Source organism: Erpetoichthys calabaricus, chromosome 2, assembly GCF_900747795.2.
Source record: "Erpetoichthys calabaricus chromosome 2, fErpCal1.3, whole genome shotgun sequence".
In the NCBI taxonomy this organism is placed as follows: domain Eukaryota; kingdom Metazoa; phylum Chordata; class Cladistia; order Polypteriformes; family Polypteridae; genus Erpetoichthys; species Erpetoichthys calabaricus.
Window position 1 is genome coordinate 255527837 of NC_041395.2, and position 26787 is coordinate 255554623.

The 26787-nt window shown below is 36.0% G+C and overlaps 1 protein-coding gene across 1 annotated transcript in view; it reads right to left on the minus strand.

Moving 5' to 3' along the window:
• LOC114646965 (protein bicaudal C homolog 1-like) overlaps positions 1 to 26787 on the minus strand; it is a 370919-nt gene that overhangs the window by 146509 nt on the left and 197623 nt on the right. The gene's annotated exons all lie outside the window — the stretch shown is intronic.

Genomic DNA, 26787 nt, shown 5'->3' on the forward strand with positions numbered 1-26787 from the left:
TTATCTGTCACCTGCAAACAGACACATAAGCACAAAATGATATTTCTTATTTTATCTTTTATATACATATGGACAAAGTTAAAATGTTAATGATTGATGATATACTTAGAGGAACTCAGGAAACTGAGACCCCACATATATGGCCATGTGGCCATGAAATGCAATGTTCCTATGTACAGGCATATTTAGAATAATCCTATTTAAAAAAAAAACTTTATTTTAATAAACTAATTATGCTTATTAAATACTGAAATATTTCATGCATTTATTCACTTTTTATTCAATGCTACTTCTTTCTTAATACTGTACATAAACATCACTGACACAGACAAAGCAAACGAGAATTTCCTAACACTTATTGCTCATGGTAAAATAAAGTTGAAAATAAACTACTTTGACAACATAACTAAAAAGGTCTGTAACATAAGATATGTGACAGAAAAAAACTATACCAAAAGCAATGTGATGTGGCATTGTAAAAAAAACACTAAAAATGTGAGTGCAATAAGTGCATTAGGAAGCAGATATTAATACAAAAAGATGAATAGAATTAAATAGAAAGCAAAAAACCCTTCTTATGCAGGTGTAAAGCATATGGTGCTGAAATGATCATTTTACCTTTACGTAATTTCTTCATTTACCTCCTCCTCTCCCCAAACTCCCCATTTGATTGAGAATCCTGTGATTCAGTGTTACAGGGAAGTAAAACCTGAGCGTTCAATAGTTATTCCAAAAAACCTGAGACTTCATAATATGCTTAAATATAATTTAGGGTTTTTTTTTTCCTTCTTCTTTACAATACTGCACCAGGACAAATGTCTAGATAACCAAGTTAACTGTGCAAGTTGCCTAAAAAACAAATTAGAATTTTGGAATACAGTATCTCACCTTTAAAAATGTTCAGAGAAAACAAAAAGAATAAAAGTAAGCCCATATGCTGGTAAATCCATAAGGAATAAATACAAGTTCTAAGAACTAAAAGAACAGTAGTTGGAAAAACCTGACACAAGGTGTTTTTTCATTAATATTAAAAATAAATATGCAGGTTCAAAATCATTCACAGTGAAATACAAATAATTTTTTTACCCATTATGCATCTCTCTCATAGCAAAATAAATTCAGTGTAATAAATTATAAGTTTAATAAGAAATTTTATATTACAGTTACATCCAGATGCCAGGAAACAAGAAATATTTAAAAGGTAATTTAAGTATCTGAAAAGATTTTGAGCACACATTTAAGAACAAAAAAAAATACCAAAACTTTAGAAAACAGAGTATGGGACATTGTGATGGATTTTGTTGGCTTTCACAAGACAGAAATTTAAAATGTTTAGCTTGGAAACTAAACTATAAAACTTGCTTAAAAGCATGAGTATCATATTTATTATTTCTCTTAGATTTTTGGCTTTGAATGCTGCCTTCCTTGAAAACCTCCTTAAGAAAGGTCAACCTCAAATATTTTTTCAGCTAAATTGGCAAAAAGGTTTTGCCATAGTTTTAAAAAGTAGCAAGAAGTGGAGTGTTAAATGAAGTCATAAAAGGTTTAACAACACTGAAGAATGCCACTGAATATTAAGTGATACAGGTATGGTAGATAATACAGTCATTTAATTTCTGAATAGAAACATCTTTACTACACAGGAGGATTATTTGGCTCAACCTGTTTATTCCAGAGAACTCCTACTTATGGAATCTATAATGCAAATTAAAAAAATAAATAAAAAGAAGCCAACAACCTTGAACTGAGGTTCATATGGTTAAAGAAGGCATGAATAATATAATCCTTGAATTTTAACCTTGGTACTGTTGAAATCCTTTCATGCAAGAAGATATGCTTGGCAAACAGCTTCTCAATCAGAAAAATAATACGAGAATCACCCTAAGTATCAGACATAGGACGGTGCATTCTAATTCACATGGTGCCTGTGTAAACCATGTAGACTAGTCCGATTTCACTCCAAGAAGTTGTGATACTATCGTATTACCCTAGTATGCATAAGGCAAAGGATGGGATTCAGACGCCAAAGAGATTGCAGGCATTTGAATAAAAGATTTGTATTGAATAAACCTTAGCATACTGGAATTAACAACATTGTTTTACTGGGTGAAAAGCAACCTGAGCTTGTAAGAGATTTTGGACAGTCAGGGCAATGGTCAAGATTGCTTTTTTTTGTAGAGGCCATGTTGGAACTCAATAATTTCATTTGGAAAAGGTAAAAAGAAACTTAACATAGAATCAGAATATTACATTATGGAAACATTGTAAAATACAACTCTAAAAAGGTGCCACCTCTCTGTGACCACAAAAAACTTTAGCTACAGCTATTCTGCATCAGTAGAGAAATAAAATGTTGGAAACATAATTTTTAAATAATTTTTCTTTTGTAGGTTACATAGTCTGAATTTTATTTTGACAAGGAAGAAGGTTTTCTTCTTGTGCAACAACAAATGGTGGTTTATAAGCTGGGGAGGGAGTACGGACAAGGTCACCAAGGACTACTCGACATGTGCAAACACCAAATGTATCCATATGTTTTTTCTATGTAAATTCTACTTAAATGGTATACAATATTGAACTGTATAATTAATATTAACAAAATCCAAACAGTGTCAAATAATTTAGTAAAAACCATGATTTAGAATATTTTCAATTGCTCTCTAAAGCACATTTCGAAATACTTTTCTCTACTTTTACTGATTTTATAAATCAAATTACACTGAATGAAACTCTGATTAATCAAGGATATAATCAATATGACTTCCTATCAATTTATGTGCTATGATGAGGCAGGGGGATGTAAGAAGCTTGCATGCACAGTACACTTCTAGGTCTCTGCTTCTGCCACTAAAGCAAATTAAGCAATGTCTACAGTGCTACTTCCTTAAACATGTTCAAAGTTCTAGTGTGAGTGAGTCTGCAAATAAGAGACATGTCATTTCTGTATGTGATAAAAAAGACATTAGTTTGTGTCTGTAGGCCAAAAATATTTCACGGAGGAGTCCATAGTTTGCTACATTAAAAAACAATAAGAAACTAAAAACTGGATAGCAATTACAACGCACAATCCATACAATCAGAATTGCTTAAAATACATGCAAATGCAGAATGTCCTAACCTCACACACTGACCTAGCCAGAGATTTGAACACTCATGCCTACGTTTTAGTCTTATTTCACAGAGCATCTTTTGTGTGTGCAGGGGGAGGGAAGTGAAGTTCACTTCAATATTCATGGATTTCACTTTTTCAGTATTATCACAACTACTTCTAAAACAGAAGGGGCCTATTCCTTTGTGACAGGTTACATTTGAACAGAAGCGGCACAAATATATTAGAATATTTAAATTATTTAAATATTTGCTTAGTATATAATATAAATATTAGCCCAAACTAAATCATAATAAAGTAAGCATTATTCTAAAAGTGAAAAAGTTCAGAAATCAAGTTTCAAGACTATGATGTGTAATATACTGACAGATTCACATTAGTAAACTAGAACTGTGAGGGAAGAACATGATCATGGTGGTTACAGTGACAGTTTACAATACAATTAGTTAGTTGGAGGTCTTACTTTGATGTTTATTTTTTGATGGCACAGGTAGGATTCTCCATGGAAAGTTGTACAATTGAAAGTTCCTTATATTATGTATTTATGATATCACAATAGTTTATTTAAAACAAAGCTGGGTACTTACTTGAAGCCTATACCACCGTTTTAAACCTGTTACTGTTATCCATATTACTAAACGAGAATGGTAAACCGGATATGGACGCAGGGTCATGCCCGTGGACGCAAAAGACATAGTGCGCAAGCGCCACACAAACACAAAAAGCACTAAACACATGCACACCGAGATACAGAATATAAAGGCAGAACCAACGACAGTTAAACGTCCACACCACACAGTGGATATGGACCCTGAAGGTTCAGGCGCCTACATCAGGCGTCAAAGCCCAGTAAAGTACATAATACGGAATGCGCAGGCGTGGCCGCCATACTGTGAGTGGCAGTAATGCGTAGATCTAATGAACGTGGACTCCTACAACGCGCGTCTCAAACTGCATAGGCAAAGCAGGCATGGGTTCAACACGACACAGCTCGAGTTGCCGAGATACAAACACGCGCCTGCCTGGATATAATTAATGAACGCAATTGCCTACAACGTGCTTCTGAAATGACGCAAACCAGGCAGAGACTCCTCCAAAAACAAACAGCTCGACTACACGATATACGAAGTCAAACGGTAAACACTACAGAGTCCGCAGTGCTCCACAATGCACCGCATAATAGTTCGGAAACAGCTTCGTATTAACAGTGGAGAGACCCACAGTGACACGGGCGAACGCTCCGTATTAAACATACGTCATCCTCACACATCCAATCTATACTGCATAGGTGAATCACATTACAGTTATGCATTATTAACATTACGATAAACATCACAGTATTGCAAACAAATGAAAATTATTACTCGAAAAAGGGAAAATATAATCAGGTACGTATCTGAAACTGCATAGGCAAAGCAGGCACGGGTTCAACACGACACAGCTCGAGTTACCGAGATACAAACACGCGCCTGCCTGGATATAATTAATGAACCCAAGTGCCTACAAAAGGGAATTACACTGAAAATCCCTCGAAAAAGGGAAAGTATACTCAGGTACGTACGGGGCTCCGTGTTAACAGTGGAAAGCCCCGCAGTGACATGGGCAAGCTCTCCGTATTACACGTGCGTCATCCTCACACGTGGCTACCCAGCGGGCACGGGTTCAAAAAGCCGGGGGTAGGCGAGCAAAGTGAGCAGGGGGCGGAGCCCCCTTGTTATTTTATATACCGTATTACAGGCTAAATGCTCAAATTTTTTCACTTGAGCAATGGAGATACTTTTAGCAAAAAGCAACTGTTAAGCTACTTGAAGGCTGAGTGCCATTGTTTGAATTTTTATTTTTCATATATAGTTTTTTTTTTAAATAAATGAGTGCATTTTGAAAGTGATTTCTGTTTTTGCCATGGTATCAAAGAGATATCAAGAATCAAGAAATTGAAACGGTATTGGTACGGACTACAAAAATTCCAGTATTGTGACAACCCTATTGTACATGATAATTTTCAAGTTTAAGATGCTGTTCAAAGCAGCTAGCTACATGCATTTCTAAGTCACATTATTTACTGTATGTGCATGCACTGCTGCTTTTCATTTTCTACATTTTCACTTTCTTCTAATAGCTCATCTGACAATTCAGAATCTAACTCATCAACAAAACACAAAATATCTTCTAGATTTTCTTCAATGAGAGGGATACCCATGCAGTATGTGCTTAAAATCAGTACCTCATGTTATTTGCAGCCATCTAGTGGAAAGAGTTGAATAATTCATTCTATGTGACTTTTCTTAAAAGTCTAGCCTTTTCTCACTTGATGTTGACTTTTGTCAACACCTGCCTTGAAAGAGTGATTAACAGTAGATTACTTATTTTCCTTTTATTACTATATATATTATTATTACTATAAAAGTTTAAAAAAAGTATTTTTTTTTTTTGTGCCAGCAATGCTCAATCAGCTTCCTCAGTTAACACACTATTTCACAAGCGGTCTGCATATTACATTTTTCCTATAATTGTAAAGGTCTTGATTTAGTTCTGTTTGTCAAACCTGCAAGAATGATAATTATAATGCAGCATTTAGTTCATACAGTTCTTTTATTTGACAGTCTCAGTTTATATACCTGTAAAGAACATCTTCAATTTTATATAAAAGAGAATTGGGTGATGACGTTATGTATTCTGGAATTCAGTACCAAAAGAAAGCATTACTGGGGAAAAACAATATTAATGACTATGTGTAATGGATTTGAACAATTAAAACCTATTTCATGGGTGCCATACAGTATGTGCATTAATAAGAAGTGTGAAGCATCCAAGATGTATTTTCAGGTGTTGTATTCATTTAAATTTATCCTGCATCTTAAAAAACAATAAATTATGTAGTTCTTTAGAAAAAAATAATAGTATTAATATAAAAAACACTTAAATACTACATACCGGTACATTTAACACTTTGAATTATTTTGAATTTGAATTATTTGAACGTAAGGTTAGAATATTCGTAATATAAATTATTTTTTGGTTAATTTAGCAGCCCTATTGTGTGTGTCCTAAAAGAATATAAAGCAAAAATTAAGAGAGGTTAAAAACAGCTCAAGTTTTCTTTGTAGGCGACACACAAGCAGTTTTATTACAAAGAAAATAATGAGGATACTTTTCAAAAGCAAATATGAGAACAATACAATTTCATTTATTATGGCTTATTAAATAAACCTTATGATTTTCATTTAAGAAAGAAAAAGCAAGTATAACTTTCAACAATACTGCACTAAAATTAACAACTCTTTAAATGCTGCTTGAAGTTTACACTTTTTGTCACATGTACATAGTTAAATTCTTAACTTGAATGTCTCCTCAAAATAGTAACAAAAATACAGTACCACAAAAATCCCACCTCTCCCCCTTATTTGTTGGTCAAGAGTTCTGTCTTCAATTCAAAAAGTCATTCAAATGAGGCTTTAGTATCAATCTTTCTGAGATGTGCTGATAATTCCAGAAGTATTTCCTTAATAGCTTTTTAGCAAAAACATTCAGAGGTTTGGCACATTTTGAGCATAAGACTGGCTAACTGACATGGATTATACAACAGAAGTAAAGTGAGATTTGTTCCTCTTTTTCCCATGGACATTTTTCAAATAGTTTGTCATTGCACAGTACTGATCACTTTTGGCTATTAGGTCAAACATTTTCCCTACATTCTGCATGAAAACATTTTTTTTCAGCCACCACTACAAAGTTCATGGGGTTAGTACCATACTAAAAAATATTCTGGGTGGAGTATTTCTTTAAACTGTCTCTGCATGGGAGCTGTACCAAAAGCTCTAGTCTGTACATAAAAATGTTTAGTGTTTGAAGTCTTAAAATAGTTCTTTCATTATGGAATAGTCTCCAGAATGTAAACATTGTAACTTAAGTAGAAAAAAAACATTACCGATTAATAAGGTGTAAGCTGGATTTCAGATAAATGGTAAATAATTTATCGTCCAAATTCTTGAATGTTTTTGTCAGATCTCCTTTAAAACATAGCAAAGGACAAACACCCAAGGGCCAATGAAGCAGCTGTTTATTAAACTTTACGGATTGCAGGATAAAAGAAATAGACAATACACAAAGGCAATATTTTCATTAACAACACACACACATTATGTATTGTGTTTTTGAAGAATTAATTTTCCCTTGGACTGAAACACACCATCTTTTACACTTTTGCACTTGGAGCTTATTAAATTACAAATACACATAAACCCTAATTACTGGCAAGTACATATACTGTACATTGAGAATGCTAGGATTATTTTCCTTTTAAATAGGGTTTAGACAATTTCCTTACCATTTTACATTCTATTAATTAAATAATTATTAAGCACTGTGTTCGTTTTTTATCTTGGTAAAAATGATTTAATATTCAAACACGAAACACCCAGACATAAATACTAAAGCCAACTTACAAAGTTTAAAAGCCAGCAAAGTCTGAAGTGAGATCTGATTTCATTGTTATTTTTTGTTTAGTCTCCCAAAAGGGCTTGTCTACTTTTGGTTTACTACATTTGCCACAAAAATTCTCAAAAGCAGGAAATCATTTTGCTTTACAACTTAAAAGCAAAGGCCGGGAAAAGACAAAAGTACAAAGAGCATGTTAAAATTGTACACATGAATTAATCTTACAACACAGTGTTCATTTAACCAATAAGATTTATTTTCCAAAAGCACAAATCAAGCAAATCACTGATATTATCTGATTCCATCCCTCAATTTTGTGTAAGCATTATAGACTCGGCCAGCAATTAATTATTCACTGGACATGAACTAATAAAACTGCTGTCTTACAATAATCAGAAAAAGACTAATACATTAAAGATTAAGATACAACAGAGGTTTTTTTTTTTTTACAAGATTCATTGAAACTATTTATTAGTTCTCTAAACATTGCTAACAACGACAAAAAAATAAATAAATAAAACAAACCATTTGCAGGAATCTGTAGGTAGTATAATTATCAAATGATGCTTTCTAAATCACTTAATGCATCTGGAATATGAATGATAAAATGCAAAAGGTTGGTATATACATTAAAACAGATTCAAAAGTTATTTCAAGTAACATTTTGGGAATAGTGGATTGTTAAAAGTGAAATAATATGCAGTACATTATCAATAATTGTGATTACTGGGTGCTACATTTGAATGAGCTGACTAAGTGAGACTACAAACCAACCTTATTTTTTTTTATTACGTACTGCTTTAGGTGGTCATTTTTTAAAAGGAGTGTCTTAACCAAGTTATCTGGTATGTTTTCAAAAATGAGAATACAAGGCATTCCAAAAACTATTTACGGTTACACAATACTAACTGGGTATGGAGGACTATTTTGGACAAAATTAAATAAATAAATAAAAGCGCAAATAAATTAAAGTTCTGTGAAATGTCAGCATAAATAAATAAATGTATCATGAAATGAAGCCTTAATAAATAAATGTGCCATGAAATGAGAGCATAAATAAATGTGTCACGAAATATGTTTTTTGTTGCTTATTTATTTATTTCATTTTGTCCGTAACATTCCTCCAAACCATCATGAAATACGACTTGAAATAAAACTGTCACTTTCACTCGTCAAAGTTGAGAGGGTGGGCTCTAACACACCCTCTAGTTATTGATTTGTTGAGTGTTACCTTCAGCCTAGAGTAATCGAACTATGAGCCATATGATTCTCAAGGTACCAAAGCGCATGCTTAAAGTTGTGCTTGTGAGTGTCCATGGCGAATATGACTGCTACAAAAAGTTGCCCAGAGTTGCTACGTGAAGCGGCAGTTTTAATTCAGGAAGCTCTAACCTCTTCATCCCCTCAGGAATCAGCACATGAGGTTTCAGCTGTAAGTGCCCCACTTGATAGCCGAAGACCTACCCCCACTTTGTCGAGTACTCACTCTACTCCTGTTCAAGACATACTACTGTATTTTAGGTGGCTGTGCTAATAGCGCTGTAAATTTGCAATAGTTATTTGTCTGCAAAATACAAACCTGCCTACAAGTAAACAGAAAGACCTGACGGTAGCCACATCACAAACGAAATATCAGTTGCTGAATACTGAAGAGCTATTAAATCTAACAGAAATATTTTGTGAATGTCGCACAATAGTTGAGTTGGAGCCATCATTTTATAAACATACTCGCCTCTTTATATTCACTTTGTTACACTAGCCAGGTTTCCATCCAAGGAGTTTTTGCGAAAAAATATTTAGCGCTTCAAATTTTTTTACCGATATAGCCGATGGAAATGCTAATTATCGATAAAATGTTGTACATGTCGACATAATATTTTTCCGTTTAACTTTAGCGCATAAATTCTATATCGATACTTCAGATGTCGCAAAAACTACATTGGAAACCGTTTTTGTCGGAAAAAACGGCTTTAACGCAAATAAATGTGTCAAATTTTCATCACGTGCAATCAAAACGAGAATGGCGGAGCGGTTCGCATGGTCTGATGAAGAGAGTTTTTTTTTTGATTAAACGTCGTTATTTTGTATTAATTCAAATTTCAGTTTTAATTAAAAACCTTAAGGGAAGCAGGTTAATTCAGTTGTTATCGCACTGTGAAGGGATGTTGAAAGGTAGGCTCACCTGTACAGATCCGATGCTGCAAACACAGCTGCATCATGGGCACTTCCAGGAGTGCCAACGCAAATGTCTCGTATCATGCACCTGTCATCAACAAGGGCCTGGAGAACAATAGATGGCCACCCTTTGCGATTAATGTAATCGCGGTAGCCTTCCGTCGGGGGAAGAATAGGCACAAGCGTGCCATCCAGCGCACCGTAAATCTGTGGCACAAGATGCACCAAGGAATTGCGGTATGCAATTTCATTGGCCTCCGCTTCAGTCGGAAGTCTGATATAACGCCGCATTAATTTTTCTTTAATAGCGGTGCACACAGCATATACACATCGATGGACGGTAGTTTTACTAACCCCGAAAGTTTCTCCAACTACTCTATACTCGGCGCAGGTTGCCAGCTTGTAAAGGGCGATGGCAATCCGCTTTTGGGTTGGAACCGGTGGTCGGTGGCAACCTGTGATGGGCGCAACATCAGGACTGATGAATCCACACAACATCTCAAACATCGGCCGTGTCATTATAAAATGTTGCAGCCAGAGATTTTCTGTTAAGTCTCTCCACCACCTCCTCCCAGAAGGTCTTATTCCGTCGTCTCTCCCATACCCGTGGGTTTCGTCGCACTGGGGTACTTTCTTCGAGCTCTAGGGCTATCAGACAAGCAACTGCTTCATTCTGCTGTCGTCTTCGGATATTATGTACAATTCCAATTATTTGTGAAACTGGAACAACAGTAAGCTGGCAAATTTCAAAAAACTGTCTGAATAATCTCTCCATTTCTTTGTTTAGTGGAGGGGGTGTAACGTGGAAAACAAAAGGTAGATAATTTGCGACATATGTATGGAAACGGCTCAAGGGCAGATTTTTTTCGCGATACAACAAAAGTTATGCGACAGTTCGTTTTGGGGGGGATGACGTCATCACGCACACCATTTTAAAGATAAAAAGCCAGTTTGATGGAAACAGGCTGGAGACAGCAAACTTCGCAAATTTTTTTACGTATATTCTGTTTGTCGATAACAAAACGTCGCAAAAAACTGGATGGAAACTTAATGAGTATAATTGAACAGTGGTTATCTTAAAATGCAGTTTTCACCTACTGTCAAGTGATTTTGGTAGACTGAGAATGCAGAAATTAATTTGATGCAAAGGATGTGGAGGAAACAAAACAGGTTTATGTGCATTTTTAGGATAATAAACTTTAATATGAACAGTTGTTTTTCTTCTCACTTAACGGTATGTTATACACATATATTGTTGCAAGTGTTTGTTTTAGTACATTCAGTAACCCACAGCAGAAAGACTGTGGAAACAATTTTGAGTTAATTTTTCATGCTATTAAATAGCTTTCCGTTACTAATTTCCTATGTTGTTATGCATGTATTTTTCCTTGATTTCTCAATATGTGACTGTATTTCATTTTTTACTTTTTTCTTAATTATTTTTCTATGTTTACCAATATGTTCTATTTTCTTATATCACATTGTTTATATTTTTCATGTAATTGTATTTTTAATTTTTTATTCTATGTAATTGTTAGTCTACTACCTTTGCCTTTTTCTGCTTTTTCTACCACTTTTTATATATAAAAATTTGATTCATTTTCATTTCAGTTTGTATTCTTCATACAATTGGTTTCTGGGGTTTTTTTTGTTGTTGTTTTACCTGTTTTTTCCCCCCTTTTCGTAATTAAACAACACCTTTCTTTGTTTTTCACCACCCCCCCATAATTACTGTTTAAAGTAGGTTTTAAACATTTATTTATACTCTGTCTCTCTCTTTCTCTAAGACCTGTGGTTCCTTGCAGTTTAGTGAGCATATTTTTTATACAGTGTTTCCTGGTATCCTGATTCAGTTTTACCCTTCTGTAGTTATTTGTAGTATGTTGCTACTTCTAGCTTTCCTAAACAATCCTCAAAACATGGTGCCCACATTCCAGAAAGGATGATTCTCCTCTACATTTAACTGGGCTTTCAGTGTTGCAGTGAAAGAAATACAGTGATGAGCACATTTATTGAACACATTCAATTTTATCTTGTTAAAAACTATATTGCTGCATGTCAAAAATTAAATGTGTTGCTTCTTTTAATTAACAGCAGAGGTAGCACGGCTATTTGCCCCGTATGGGGGCTCAAACAACCCAAGGAGGCAATTTAGGTCTACTAGAAGGATGCCTTCTCCAAGCATAGTACATCACATAATGTACACACATAATTTCTGTTGTCTAAGTGACCAGACTTCTACCAAAATACCAAGTGTGTTTGTCAAAGCAAGCCTTGCTGCCTCTGGACTTGGAGAAAAGAGGATCTCCTTCACAGGTATGTAATATTATTAGACCACAAATAAGTAGCCCAGTTAACATAATGTAAAGTATGGAAGGAGAGAAATAATTTTGGTTTTGTAGAATAATGTCAGCAGTGTGAAAAGATCATAAATGTGAAATTACATGGTTAAGTAAAATGTGTGATATTTAATTCAAACTGGAACGTCGGTCTTCTTGCATTCTTCCATTTCTCTGCAACAATTCTCTCTCTGAAATATGTGATATCTTCGGCAGAATCCATTTCATCGGCAGTAGTAAGCATTTTTCTAATTAGTTCTTGTGCTATCTCGTTTACTTCCATCTCACACACAGCCATGTTGAATTAGGCATAGCCAATCTACAGAAGTCGATTAACCAATCAATAACTAGATGGTGTGTTAGAGCCCACCCTCTCAACTTTGACGAGTGAAAGTGACAGTTTTATTTCAAGTCGTATTTCATGATGGTTTGGAGGAATGTTACGGACAAAATGAAATAAATAAGCAACAAAAAACATATTTCGTGACACATTTATTTATTTATGCTCTCATTTCATGGCAAATTTATTTATTAAGGCTTCATTTCATGATACATTTATTTATTTATGCTGACATTTCACAGAACTTTAATTTATTTGCGCATTTATTTATTTATTTTATTTTGTCCGAAATAGTCCTCCATAACTGGGTACTACTGAATACCTATAAAAACAGCAGCATGCCTTTAAAAACAAGTGCTTGGAATGGAGGTAAGAGATGTCTTAATGTATTTTATGAAAGCGTCCTGTGCAGATTAGCAAAAAAAAAAAAAAATCATGACCATTATTTAGAGCCACATCCATATTCTCATTGTGCTCTACTACATGCATCCTTTAAAACTAAATAATATTCTACATATGGACTACTTTCATGCTCCCATGCACACATTTCAAGGAGTCCAGAACCAGAATCAACAAAGCAAGCCAACAGTATTAGGAACCTTCCACTACATTTAACTTTGGTGATAGTGTTCTTTTCTTTGATGGCTGCTCATTTGGGTACACACTGATAGTGAAATATATCATTAAGCCTTTGGGATGCCAGTATTTGAATGCTAAAATAACTACTTATGTATTCTATATGCATAATCCATCATGAGAAGTCATAGTTATCAGCCTGTTCACACCATACAGAAAAAAAGATGTAAAAGGAAAACCTGAAGAGAATATCCATGCACACTCTGACCATAATGAAGCAAGTGATAACATATCAGTAACAACAAGAAAAATAGATGATAGTTGCAATTATGAAGATGCAATTGCTACTTTCTTCAATAAAATCCACAGTTCGAGTGTAGCTTGAATAGTTTCCATAACCTCAATATTCTCTAAAAGGGTCATTTTAATTGCTGTAAGCAGATTGAAAAGCAGAACCCCTATCTCTCCCAGCACCCAATAAGCATGTGGATATGCACGAAGTAAATTAATGTTCCTGGTAGCTAACCACCACTTTACCAATGTTTTATATGTTATGAGTGAGAAGTACACTTGCCCAATAACAAGGTTATATCCGTGTTGACTTTCAATAAAACTTGGTGGTTTATGAAACGTTTAACCTTCTTAAGAGTTAGACTGGAGCGTCACTTGGACTATAAAAACAGTGCTAAAAGAGTTAGTCCCAGTGTTACTTGGGCAATGGTATAAACACGTCTCGCCTAAGACCTGAGGTTTACTTGGGCAACGGTGTAGACTCTCTTCTCCTGTCCTGATAATGGCATCTCGTGAGAAATACCTTTCATCAGCAGTGATGACGAAGTGAATCTGTCTTGAGGAAGTGAAAGTGAAACTGTCAGTGAAACCAAAAGTGAGATTCTAGGAATCCAAAACTGATGCTTGCACATGTGCAGTTTGCTGTTCACATTATTATTATTCATCCTTACTATTACTTGTATCATTATTATACTTTCTCCACTTCTTACTTTGTACCTTTAGTGTTTTGCACGATTTACAGTAGAAAGATGGACTTTAATAAAAATAACATTTTTCAAGCCAAAAAATGCAATGCTTATTACATTTTTTTTTTTTTTGAGAAAAACATGTAATGCAAAGGAGGCTACTGTTTCACATTTTTTGCAAAGTGTAATATTTCTGTACATTTTTTCTCAAACAAATGAATGTAAGTGGAGATTTATTTTAATGAGTGGCACAATTATTTTTCAAATTATGAGACAGTTAATACCTAAAGACCGAAAGTCAAAGCCACCTTTTGTTTCCTCTTTCAGCGGTGGGGCCCTCCTAGTCCACGTAACATAAAACAAGTCTTGGTCTAGTGGTCAATGGAGCCAGGCTGAAACAATTTTCCAGATCTCTGCAGGTCAGCTTTTAGTTGCGTGTTTCTTTTTCCCCAAAAAGTTCTTAACCAACCAACCACCCACCCACCACTGATATCTGTATTTAATTTCACATTTACAAATATTACTTAAAGCAGAGGCTCTTAACCTTTTTCATCTGGAACCATTTATGTACACATACAGCAGTGATTATAATACACTTATTTGCATTCTCTCCTAAATGCCATACTTTAACAAATAGTATCAAATACATCTTTAACATTTAAAAAGTGTATAAAAGGAGAAAATATATGCTACAACTTACAGAAACATTACCAGAATTGTGCACCGTTTAATTAAATATAGGAAAACAAACACTGACAGTGAGTTCATCTTAATGAGAAGCATGGGCTTGTCTTCTTTACACAGGTTTGTGAAAATCTGGGGTATGTGAAAAAGCACAATACTGAAATTAGCCACAATTTATTATTTGCTCATTCCTTTGTTCTTCAGTTGGTACAAAGGAGAAAATCTGTCTCATAATGATATGTTGTACAGAAGGGCAGAAACACTTTAATAGCATGACTACCATGTGTAGGATATTGATTAGCAACACTGCACTAGAACTCTGGGAATCAAACCTAAGAATTTCTGAGGATTACAACCACAGTTCAGCCAAGCATGCCTCATAAAACTGGGGTGGTCATTGTTTTCACATTGACATTTAATGGCTTTCATAACCACTCTCATTTTTCCCTTATTTGAAAAATTATAGCCATGTATACAATTTCTCCTAATTTTCATGAATCAATTTTCATCAGTATGCGGTCAGATTTTTAAAGCTAACAATGCTGGGTATCAAGTCATGTCTTCCAGTAAACATATTTACTCTACAGTTTGGCTTTTTCTTGAAAGAACTGCTTTTCTCCATTTTCTTAAGCTGGTAATGTCAAAAGGTACTTCAAAATCAGGACTGTTGTCTTTGTGAAAAGCCGCCAGTTCATTTTTCAGCTCATACATTCACAACTCTACTTTACCTAATGAAATTCTAACTAAATTCCAAGTGAAAAAGAAGATGTGCATGCTGTGTACCACCTGACAAATCTCTGAAACTATTGTGAATTCTTGGTGCTATTTTGGACATAATTTACTGATTATACTACATCACAATGAGTTCCATGAATCTTCAAAAATGACTCTCTGTGTGGGGAAGAAAGACAGTAAATATATGTTGTGCTGCATTTAGGTTTTCACAAATTCCCCACCATATATATAGCCAATTGTTCTACAAACACAAGATGTCCAGTTCAGACTCATCTACTTTAAGCAACAATCCAGTACAGTAAAAATTTCTTTGTCAGGTGTTGAAGTAAAAAAAGTCAACATTGTATAAAAACTAATATTGAAATTGCCCATCCCATACACATCTCACACAGAACTGCATTGTTAGCCACACCCACCCATTTGCTCATCAAGTTGTAAAGTGAAATACCCAGGTTTTGGAGAAAATCACTAGGCACTACATATGTTCGGATGAATCGTGCAACTGGAGAGATGAATATTTTGTAGTCTGTTCTCAGTTGACACATAATCTTTTGATGTTTTATTTTCACAGCTGAAAAATACTATTGACACTCTTAGACCTACTTTTTGTTCTATTGATGTTGTTCCACCATGCCTCTTACTATTTTAATTAGCAGTGTAAAAAAACATTGATACACTTAGTATTGCAATATTATTATTATTATTTTTTTTTTTATATTGACCGGAAGTAGCGTAAGGGCTGAAGTATGTAGGCTTTCAATACTCAGGTGTGTGAATCTGGCAGACAACACTGATCGTGCTGTGACAAACCGAGCGTACAGAACGGAAATGTGGGCTCATTTTGGCTTTCAAAATAAAGTAGGCACTAAGGAGATTGACAAGAGCCATGCAGTCTGCAAATTGTGCCACGAGAAAATCAAATATTCATGGAAAACAGTGAATCTAAGAGCACACTTAGCAAGACACTATTCTGATGTGCAGCTAAAGCAATAGCAAATGGCAAGCGTTAAAGTGGGTCCCCTCTCAACTCACTATGGAACAAGTTCACACACCGAAGTTAGCACCAACATCAACTTGTGCAAACAAAAGTAACTCGGTCAATACTCTATTTTATTTGCAAAGATATGCACCCTCTGAGTGTTGTAGAGAATGAAGGCTTCTGAAATATGGTGAATACAATGGAGCCTTGCTATACCATACCCTCCCGACAACACATCACTGACACTGTTGTGCTCCAGTTGTATGAGGAGGTAAAAATAAGGGTGCTAGAATCTCTCAGCTCAGAGGAGTGGAAGCTGGACTCATATGTGCTACAAACAAGAGCGATGCATGACAGCCACACAGGAGAGAACATCGCAGCATTACTAAAGGAGGCCGTTCATGAATGGCGATTGGAAGTGAAAGAGCCCGGCATTATAAGAGACAATGCATCCAATATGAACGTTGCGGATGGACTTGCACATGTACAATGTTTTGCATACAGCTTGAATCTAGCCTCACAGAAAGCACTGAAATTGCCAGCAGTGAAACGACTGCTCAGTAGGATCAGACGTGTTACAGCCTTTTTCAGATGCAGCACCATAGCCAGCCACCAGCTAAAACACAAACAAGATTTTCTCCAGCTACCAAAACAAACTGTAGGTTAATCACAGACATTGTCACAAGGTGGAACAGTTCTTATGATATGATAAAGACTTTTAGAACAACAAGCAGCCATCTATGCAGCACTCCTTTCAACAGAGGTCAGTAAGAGTGAAAAGGATCTCTTCACACTTAAGCGAGGCTGACAGAACATGTGCAGAGGAAATGCTCAAGGCACTAAAGCTAATGAAGGATGCCACCTTGGTAATGTCAGAGGAAAGCATGCTCACTCTGTCTATCGTGGCACCACTTTATGCCAAGCTGGTTATGAGCACAGAGGAAAGACTGGATGACACACGTACGGTATAGTGAAGGACATCAAGAATCTGGGAAAGAGATATGCCAATGAGAGGGAGACACTGTGCATGGCATCAGGTCTTGATCCTAGGTTTAAGGATCTACCTTTTCTCTCTGAAGCAAAGATTAATGAGACCTACTCCAAAATGACTGATGCAGTGGTGGTTGCCAATAGAAGCAATACAATGTAAGTAAATAAAATAATAAATTTGGCTGTTTGTTTTTATTACATACAACACAATTTAGTTTTAATAGTTTGACTTGGATAATTATGTACAAAGGTAGAAATGTGTACAGTGGAACCTCAGTTCACGACCATAACTCGTTCCAAAACTCTGGTCGTAAACCGATTTGGTCGTGAATCGAAGCAATTTCCCCCATAGGATTGTATGTAAATACAATTAATCCGTTCCAGACCAAACGAACTGTATGTAAATACGTATATTTTTTTTTAAGTTTTTAAGCACAAATATAGTTAATTAAACCATAGAATGTACAGCGTAATAGTAAACTAAATGTAAAAACATTGAACAACACTGAGAAAACCTTGAACAACAGAGAAAACTAACATTGCAAGTGTTCGCACTATACTGTAGCCTTATGACCCGATCGCTGTAAACACTCTTTTTAAATGAGTTTTAAGCACAGGGGAAAAAAAGGAACATTTGAACAAATCCAAACTTTATTTAAAAGCCAACCATAAGCAACCAAGAAAGTAACATTGCAGGAGTTCACGCTAATAGCCTTACAACCCGATCGCTGTGTGAATTTTTTTTTTAAATGAGTTAAGCACAGGGAAAAAAATGAACATTTGAAAAATCTGTAATTTAATAAACCACCAAGAAAAGTAACACTGCAACAAATCACGCTACGAACCACTCCCTGTAAACACTTTTTTTAATGAGTTTTAAGCACAGGGAAAAAATGAACATTTGAAAAAGGAGAGAAGTAACATTGCAACAATTCACGCTACGAACAGAAAAATGAACATTTGAAAAATCCGTAATACAAAAACTAACCATAAACCACCAAGAAAACTAACCTTGCATGAGTCGAGTTCTGGCATGAAGTGAGGAGGAACTGGGTGGAGAACAATCTGGTCTCGTCGCAGTTGAAGACTTGTTGCGGGATGTAGCCTTCGTCCTCCACTACTTTTGTGAAATTTTTCACGAATTCTTTCGCAGCTTCAGCGTCGGAACTAGCAGCCTCTACATGCCTTACCACACTATGAATGCCACTTCTCTTGCGAAACATTTCAAACCATCCTCTACTGGCTTTAAATTCCTCACTTTCGCCACTTGTAGAAGGATACTTTTGCAGCAAATCACCATGAATCTTTCTGGCTTTCTTGCATAACATCGCCTCGCTTACGCTATTCCCCTGCAAGTTGCTTCTCGTTCAGCCACACTAGCAACAGTTTTTCCACCTCTTCCAGCACTTGAGGTCTCTGCCTGGTTAATGCTGTAACTCCTTTTGCAACATCAGCTGCTTTAATAGATTCATTCTGCTTTAGAATAGTCGAAATCGTAGATTTTGACTTCTTGTACTCTGCGGCAAGATCAGCAACACAAACGCCACGCTCATACTTTTCAATAATTTCTTTCTTTACTTCAATTTCAATTTTCTGCAAAACTTTCTTCTCACCACTCTTCACTTGCTTAGAAGCCATGGTTAACTGCAAAAGCACATGAAATACTGTAGAGCACAAAGAGTTCACAGGTAAAGCACGCATGTCTGACTGAGAACAATGAACAGGGAGAGGCTGAATACGTGCTTAAATACAGTAATCAGCGCGTACCAACCAGAAGGGAAATGAAATAGAGCACAAAGAGTTCACAGTGAAAGCATGCACGCACGCACGTCTGACCGAGAACAATGCAACATGTGCGGAAATTATCGGCGTGCACAAACCGAAAGGGAAACTGGCTTGTTCGTATACCGAGTGTGTGGTCGTGAACCGAGGCAAAAGTTTGGCGAACTTTTTGGTCATAAACCGATTTGTATGTGTACCGAGACGTTCGTGAACCGAGGTTCCACTGTACTAGGATGAATTTGGGTTCAGAAATTTCTGTTGTGGTAGTATTTACTGTAAAATTAACTTTGAATTTGATATACTTTATTAATTCCTCAGGATAAATGGTCTTTTCTCATGATCTTTGGTGGTCAGAGCACCGGGTTAGCCATTGTACAGCACCCCTGAGTAATTTTCAAGTTAAGAGCCTTGCTCAAGGGCCCAACAGAGTAGGACCCCTTCTGGTATTAATGAGATTTTAACCAGCAACACCCCAGAAACCAAAGCAGATCTTTAGCCACAGAGCTACCACTCTGGCAATACTAGTCTGATTTGATGCTTTAATGTTTTTCAGCAGCAAGATGAGGTAGACAGTCTGGTGAAAGAGATTGGCCAGTCACAGGAGGCTGATCACCCACCTTACTACAAGTATGCCTCTTCCTCCATGCCACAGCTACCCAGGAGAAGACCAAGGAGCTCATATGCATTGGCCGCTTTGCCTGGAACTAGATTTACCCCTGCCAAAGATAATGCTGCACCAAAATCTCCACATGATGCTGCTACAGCCAAGATCAAGAAGTCTAGAGAAGAAACCCCTTTGCCACTCCAAGAAAACTCTCTCAGCTGATCAAAGGAACTTAAGCATGAGTACCCTCAGTTATCCAGAGTAGCAAAGCATTTCCTTTGCATTCCTGGCACAAGCGTCTCCACAGAGAGAGTTTTCTCCAGCGCAGGAAACTTTGTTACCGCATATAGAAGTCTTCGGAAAGCTGGGCATGCCGACCAGCTCATGTTCCTTGACATTAAAAAATAAGCACCGACATACATACAAACTGTAATAACATGTGCAATCCAAGTTTAAGATCTGAAAATGTTCACTATTGATATATGCGTATTTTCTTACATTTGTTTAATATTTCCTTTAGGGATCCTGCAAGCACTTTTAATTTTCACTGATATAGGCAGATGTAGCTCCTAGAGTTATGATGTTGGATGTTACAGGGATAATGCATTTTCTTTTATTAACTACTTGAGATTGAAAAATTTAAAAAAGGCCTACATATTAAATAGAATGTGAACCTTTAAAGCAGAATTTAATATATAAACTGTCTGTATATATTTGTAACACTGTTTGATTTTTCTTTTAATTTTCTTAATTTGTTTACCTAAAGAATCCTGCAAGCACTTTTATTTTTTACTGATATACTGTAAACAAATGTTAATTCCTTTGTTCAGATTACAGTGCTATGATGTTATGCATTTTCTTATAATCTACTTGAAACAAAGTTTGGCATACTGTGAACCTTTAAAGCAGGATCTAAAAGTACAGTGATTTTTTTTAGTTATATAGGAACATGTTAATTCCTTTCCTCAGATTGCACAAAAGGTATTGCTATGATGTCTGAAGTTATAGGGACCGTGATAAATGCAGTCACAGATCCCACTGTTCTGATTGCTTAAAAAAAGTAAACTTTTTTTTTTTTTTATATATATACTCAGATTTTATGCATATGGTGGTGTGTTCTTAATACTATGTGTTTTCTTAAACAGAGATTTAAAAAAATTCCAATATCACCTTGCTTACAGTATCCCAATATATTGTAATATATTGAATCGTAACCCCTGTATTATGATACGTATTGTATCGCAAAATTCTTGCCAATACACAGCCCTACTTTTGATATCTTCGGTCCAGCATTGTTGGCTATTACAAATGGATCTATTAGTGAGGGGGTTGTGCCCTCATTTTTTAAACATACAATGGTGAGACCTTGGCTCAAAAAGGCAGAATTAGATCCTGGTGTTAGACTGCCTTCCTGAATGTATTTAATGACATCTCTTTCATTACTGACTCAGGTGGCGCAACAGTCCTTGTCGTCCTAGACCTTTCTGCAGATTTGACACTATTGATCATGAGATCATACTGTTGCGTTTTAAGCATCTGATAGGGTTAAAAGGGCGGCTTCTTAACTGGTTCAAGTCATATCTTACAGATAGAAACTTTTCAGTAACTTTGAATTCCTCTCTTTACATCTACTGTTTCTGTTAAATGTGGTGTTCCTCAGTGATCCACTCAGGGTCCATTTTATTTATCTACAACCTATAGGTACTATTTTTAGGAAGTTTAATGTTTCTTTTCATTCTTATGCTGATGACACGCAGATCTACAGTATATTCCTGTGTGTAACTCTTCAATTAACCAGCTAGAAATACAATTGTCTTGAAGAACTAAGATACTGGACAGCTTATGATTTTCCAATCTTAAACAAAATGGAAGCTCTCATAGCTGGTCCTCCTGCCAAAGCTCAAATTGTTTTTGAACTCCTTTGCTCTTTCACTGACTTTTGCAAACCTCATGTTCAGAATCTTGGGATTATTTTTGATAGTAACATCTTCTTTTGAGAAACCGATAAATTCTGTGATCAAGAGTTGCTTTCAGCTTCATCTTTTAGCCAAGGTTAAGTCTTATTTTTTTTTTTTTCTAATCTCATAGGGATCTTCAGAAAGTTACTCATGCATTTATCTCTTCTCACCTTGACTACTGCAAACTTGTATTCTGGGATCAGCAAATCTCTGATACGCAGGATGCAGTTGGTCTAGAATGCTGCTGCCCATTTTTCGGTCGGGGCAAGAAAGTTTGATTCTGCATCTCCAATTTTAGCCTCTCTACACTGGCTGCCTGTTATTTTCAGAATTGATTTTAAAATTTTGCTGCTGGCTTTTAAATCATTACATAGTTATGTTCTCACTTACTGTGTTTATATGAATTGTGTGTTATACACCAGCCATCCAGAGAGCTTAGATCTACCAGTCAGTTGTCTTTTGTTGTTCCTTGAACTAAGTGCAAAACTAAGAGGGCTAGGGTTTTGCAACCGCTGCACCTCATCTGTGGAATTCTATACCTAATTACATTAAGGAGTCACCCTTAAGTGAACTGTTTAAAACAACATTGAAGACTCATTTCTATTCTCTAGCTTTCTGTGACATTTGGTGATACTGATTGTTCCTTTCTCATAGTCATTTGTTTGTTTTCAATTTACTGGTTTGTATTGTGTTTTACTGTATTTTATTCTGTTTATTTTATTTATGAAAATTGTATATTTTATTGTAATTTCTAAAAGGCGTCAAGATTTATGCTTCAACTACATCTTGTTTGCTTGTTAAAGATTTACACAACTGTGTCAAGAAGTACTTCCTGGCTTCAGTTTTACATTCATTTACCATTAATTCCCAACAATGTCCTTCAGTACATGGTTCATTGCTTAACTGAGGAAACTCTGCTGAATTCATCTTTTTAATACATTTGAGAATTCTGAAGACCTGAATTAGGTGCCTACACATTTTTCTCTGCTCGAGACTAAAATTTTTAATGACCTAATCCTATTCAAGTAAGACATGTCCTTTTAGCCTTTTTATGGATATAATGCTGACCAGAAATGCACAAAGTAATGTAGTCTTACTAGTTTATAACTCATTCTGATCATTGCAGCTCCCTATTTATATTTAATAGTTTAGGCCATATAAGTAATATGTTATCTGCCTTCTTAATTGTTTTGCAACTGCTTCTGTAAATACTGCTTTATGTTACTTCTTATATGTGCTTCTATTATACAGAGCAGTGGTTCTCAAGTTTAGTCCTGGGGCCCCCCAGTGGCTACAGGTTTTTGTTCCAACCAGTTTCTCAATCAGTCAGTCATTGTTACCTTTAATTGATCTCATTGCTGAATTAAATGATCCATTTCTTCTTTTCTTTGCATTTAGAAAAGACCAGTATTGTCAGATTTACATATACAGGAATTAAGAGATATTTGCATTTTTCTGTATGTTTATTTTATTGGGCGACAAATACATATCACTCTTTTCTATATTTTATTTAGCTTTATTTTTTAATTCACTTTTTTCTGTCGAGTTGGGTTTCTTAATTGCATCTAAATATGGATAATTAATGAGCAAAGTAGATACATACGCAAATTACTCTGGAAGAAGCAAATACTTTGGCATTACTCAATTGTGTTTATTAGTAAATAATTGTCGAAATATCCATAGCATTAAAAAATAAAATAGGAAAAAGATGAATTTTTACCCATATAAGTCCCTGCTTCATTTAGTATAAAAATAGCATACAGCTGTAAATTGATGCTGACTTGTCAACTCAATTTGATTTTTGATTTGTACCTGAAGATTTGAGAGTCAATTGGATTCAAAGCAATAATACCTGTGCCTTTGTCAAAAAAATGCATTTTCCAAATATGTGAACAAGTCCTCCTCCATAAACTAATCCTCAATAGACTATAAACTTGGGCAGGGGTGCCCACACTTTTTCAGCTTGCGAGCTACTTTTAAAATGACCAGGTCGAAATGATCTACCTACATTAAAAATGCTATATAAAAGGCTGACTCGCATAAATAAGTACAGCCAAATAATGCAGTCAGGAGGCAGCACATTTCCTCATGTTTGGGTACTTTTCCTCTGTGAGTAAGTTCCAAAACTGTCCATGAGCCCCATACTTCAGCTGAATGTCATCCTGTAGTGTCAAAATCTCATCCTCCACTGTAGAGGAGTTTTAGGTGAAACAGTGTTGCAATTTTTGATGTGGGTGAATCACCCTCAACATCTTCCCTAAATGGATAGCACTTAAATGGAGCGAATGGCTCAAGTAAAGCCGAGTCTTGAAACCGCAAAGTCTGACAGACAATTTTCAATCTCCTCTGTGTAGCGTATGCTGTCAAGTTGCGCACACGCCTACACTGCATCTCCAGCTCTGACGCGAGGTTTTGGATGTTCCCCAAATCAAAGCGCTGCAGCTTTGAGGACAGATGTTGCATTTGTTGTTTGAAAGCATTAACTGAGCTAATCATACTGACCATGGTTTTGTCTTTCCTTGTAGCTGTAAATTAAGCTCATTCAACATGTTGGTCAGATCGGAAAAAAAAAAAAAGTCTAGCAGCCATTGATCGTTAAGTTGCTTGTATTCTGCATGTTTAAAGACAAGGAGAAACTCCTTTTTCTCCAGCCAGGAGTCTCGAAATTTCAGCAGGAATTTCTCCCTAACCATCTACTTCAACGAAGGCCTCTTTTATCATCTCTCCATCTTGGAAGGACTTCTTATGCTTAATGATCGAGTGACTCACCCGGAACGATGCTTTGGTGTGTCTGCTTTTGCTTTTGAATTCAGCCTAGTCAAAAATGACGGCTGTCCGATTAACTGCGATTTTAGTTCCCTCTCCTTTCTCTTTCTCAGATCGCTTTTCGGAAGGAAGTCAGATTCGTAGTTTTTATGAACAGTTCGAAAGTGCCTTTCCACATTTTCCTTCTTTGGAATAGCAATGATAGATTGGACAGATCAGACAAATGCACTTCGATTGTGACATTGTGAGAAAAAAAAAAAATCCTCTTTCAATTCCACATCCAGACCATGCCCTCCCCACCTAAAACAACAATTTTTTTTTTAAATCCCTTCTTTAGTCGATATAAATTGGAAGGCTAACTAGATCACTTAGATAGCCAGAGTTTTGCAGTAGCTCACGCGTTTGATTGTGTGTGCGGGATGACCAGTGTGTTAGAAGAAAAGAGATCTCAGACTGGCCGCCCTGTATGTCAGTCAAGTGGCAAATGCCATAGGGAGGATATATGATAGAGTAACATTTTAAAAAAAATTTTTGAATGCAATGCAATCTACCTGCACTACCTTTCCAATCTACCAGTCGATCGTGATTGACGTATTGGGCACCCCTGAACTAGGGAATTTCAAACAGACATTAGGCAGCAGCCCTGCCGAAGTTGACATTCTTAAAAAATGAAGCCAGATTTTAAAGATCATCTCCAAATTATCTAATTTAGCTTTTAAGTAAGTATAACTAATATGACTAAAAACTTCTAAGTGAAACATTTAAGAATAAGAAAACAAATGTATCTATAATTACTTTGTTCTAAATAATTTTCTGAGTTTACTGTGTAACATTTGGATAAAAGTACAGCAGAGGTAATTACAGCAGAGGTTTCCAAACTTTAAGCTGAGGTCCCCCACTAATATAAATCCAATTCAACGAAATAGAGCACAATTTTGGATCTCAATTACTGCTAACCGCAGTAACACAGCATGATCTGGAATAGAAGAACTATCAACATCAAAGTACAGTAGACCCCCGGCGAAGTTGCAGTTCAGGGTTCGCAGACTCAGTCGTTTATGGATTTTTTCTTAGAACCTAACTATTAATTGCTAGCGGAAAGCGCAAATATCCTCCACAATTTTTATGGCTTTTTTCGTGGCAATACTGTGCTGTAGAGAGAACAGGAAGCAACCGCTGAGGGAAACACGGTTTGGGATGGTGAAAGTAGCCAATCCGAGAGCGTTATTCATTTCTCATTGCTGATGAATGACTGCTGCTTTGTGACGCGTCCCCAACTGAGTGTCCACGTGTTTTCCATTTTGTTATTGTTTTGTTATTTTTAAACGCACACAATGTCGTAGAACCGCTCTATACCTTCTAAGGCTTCTGGAACTGAGCCTAGGCGCCAGAAGAAGTTTAAAACACTCCAGGAGAAGGTTGATTTGCTCCTGGAACTAAAAAGTTATGCTGCAGTAGCGCGCCACTATGGCATTAATGAAAGCACCGTATGCTACATAAAGAAGAACGAGGCAGTTTCTGTGATAGTGCCAAAAAGGAAAAGACCGTAAGGAATACAAATATCGTCAGGATGGAATCTGCCTTGGCACTGTGGATCACCGACTGCAGGAAGACAGTAACATCATCCGTGAGAAAGCACGGAAATTGTACCAGCAGTTCACTACAGAAGACAATGTAGCAACTTCCTATCACAATGTTCCTGAAACCTATAAAGAAAAGCCAGCACGAAACCCCACCAGAAGAAGACCCATACAAAGATACAACGACTCCTAAAGCGCCTGAAGAAGAGGCGCCACCCAAGGAGTTTTAAATCTACTAAAGTTTTAAAGCTACTTCATCATCAATATCATTCATCATTGGTGAGTACCCGTACATTTTACTGTATTTTAATTAAATGAAATTATTTACTTATAACAAAGAAAATGACAGCGCATACCAAAGAAAACGCACTTGCATGAATTACAGTACGTATAGCGGTTAACATCAGTATTTTACATTCTAGCACCGCGGGAGACATAGCAGTACAGTACTGTACAATAGATGGGTTTACCTTTACATTGTGTTTTTAGGTAATGTATTAAGGTAATTTTTAGGTAATGTGTTAATGTATTAAGGTGAGTTTGCAATGAAATTAAAGTGCTTTGGGGGCATACTGTATTTAGGGTTGAAACTATAAAAATAGGCATTTAAAAGGCATTTTTTAACCACATCCAAAAGTCGCAGTTTTTCACAATTCGCGGGTGCTCTAGGAACGTAACCCCCATGAATTTTGGGGGTGTACTGTAAATACTTCTGTACCAGTAACCTACTGGTACATATTTGATCAAATGTTTGAT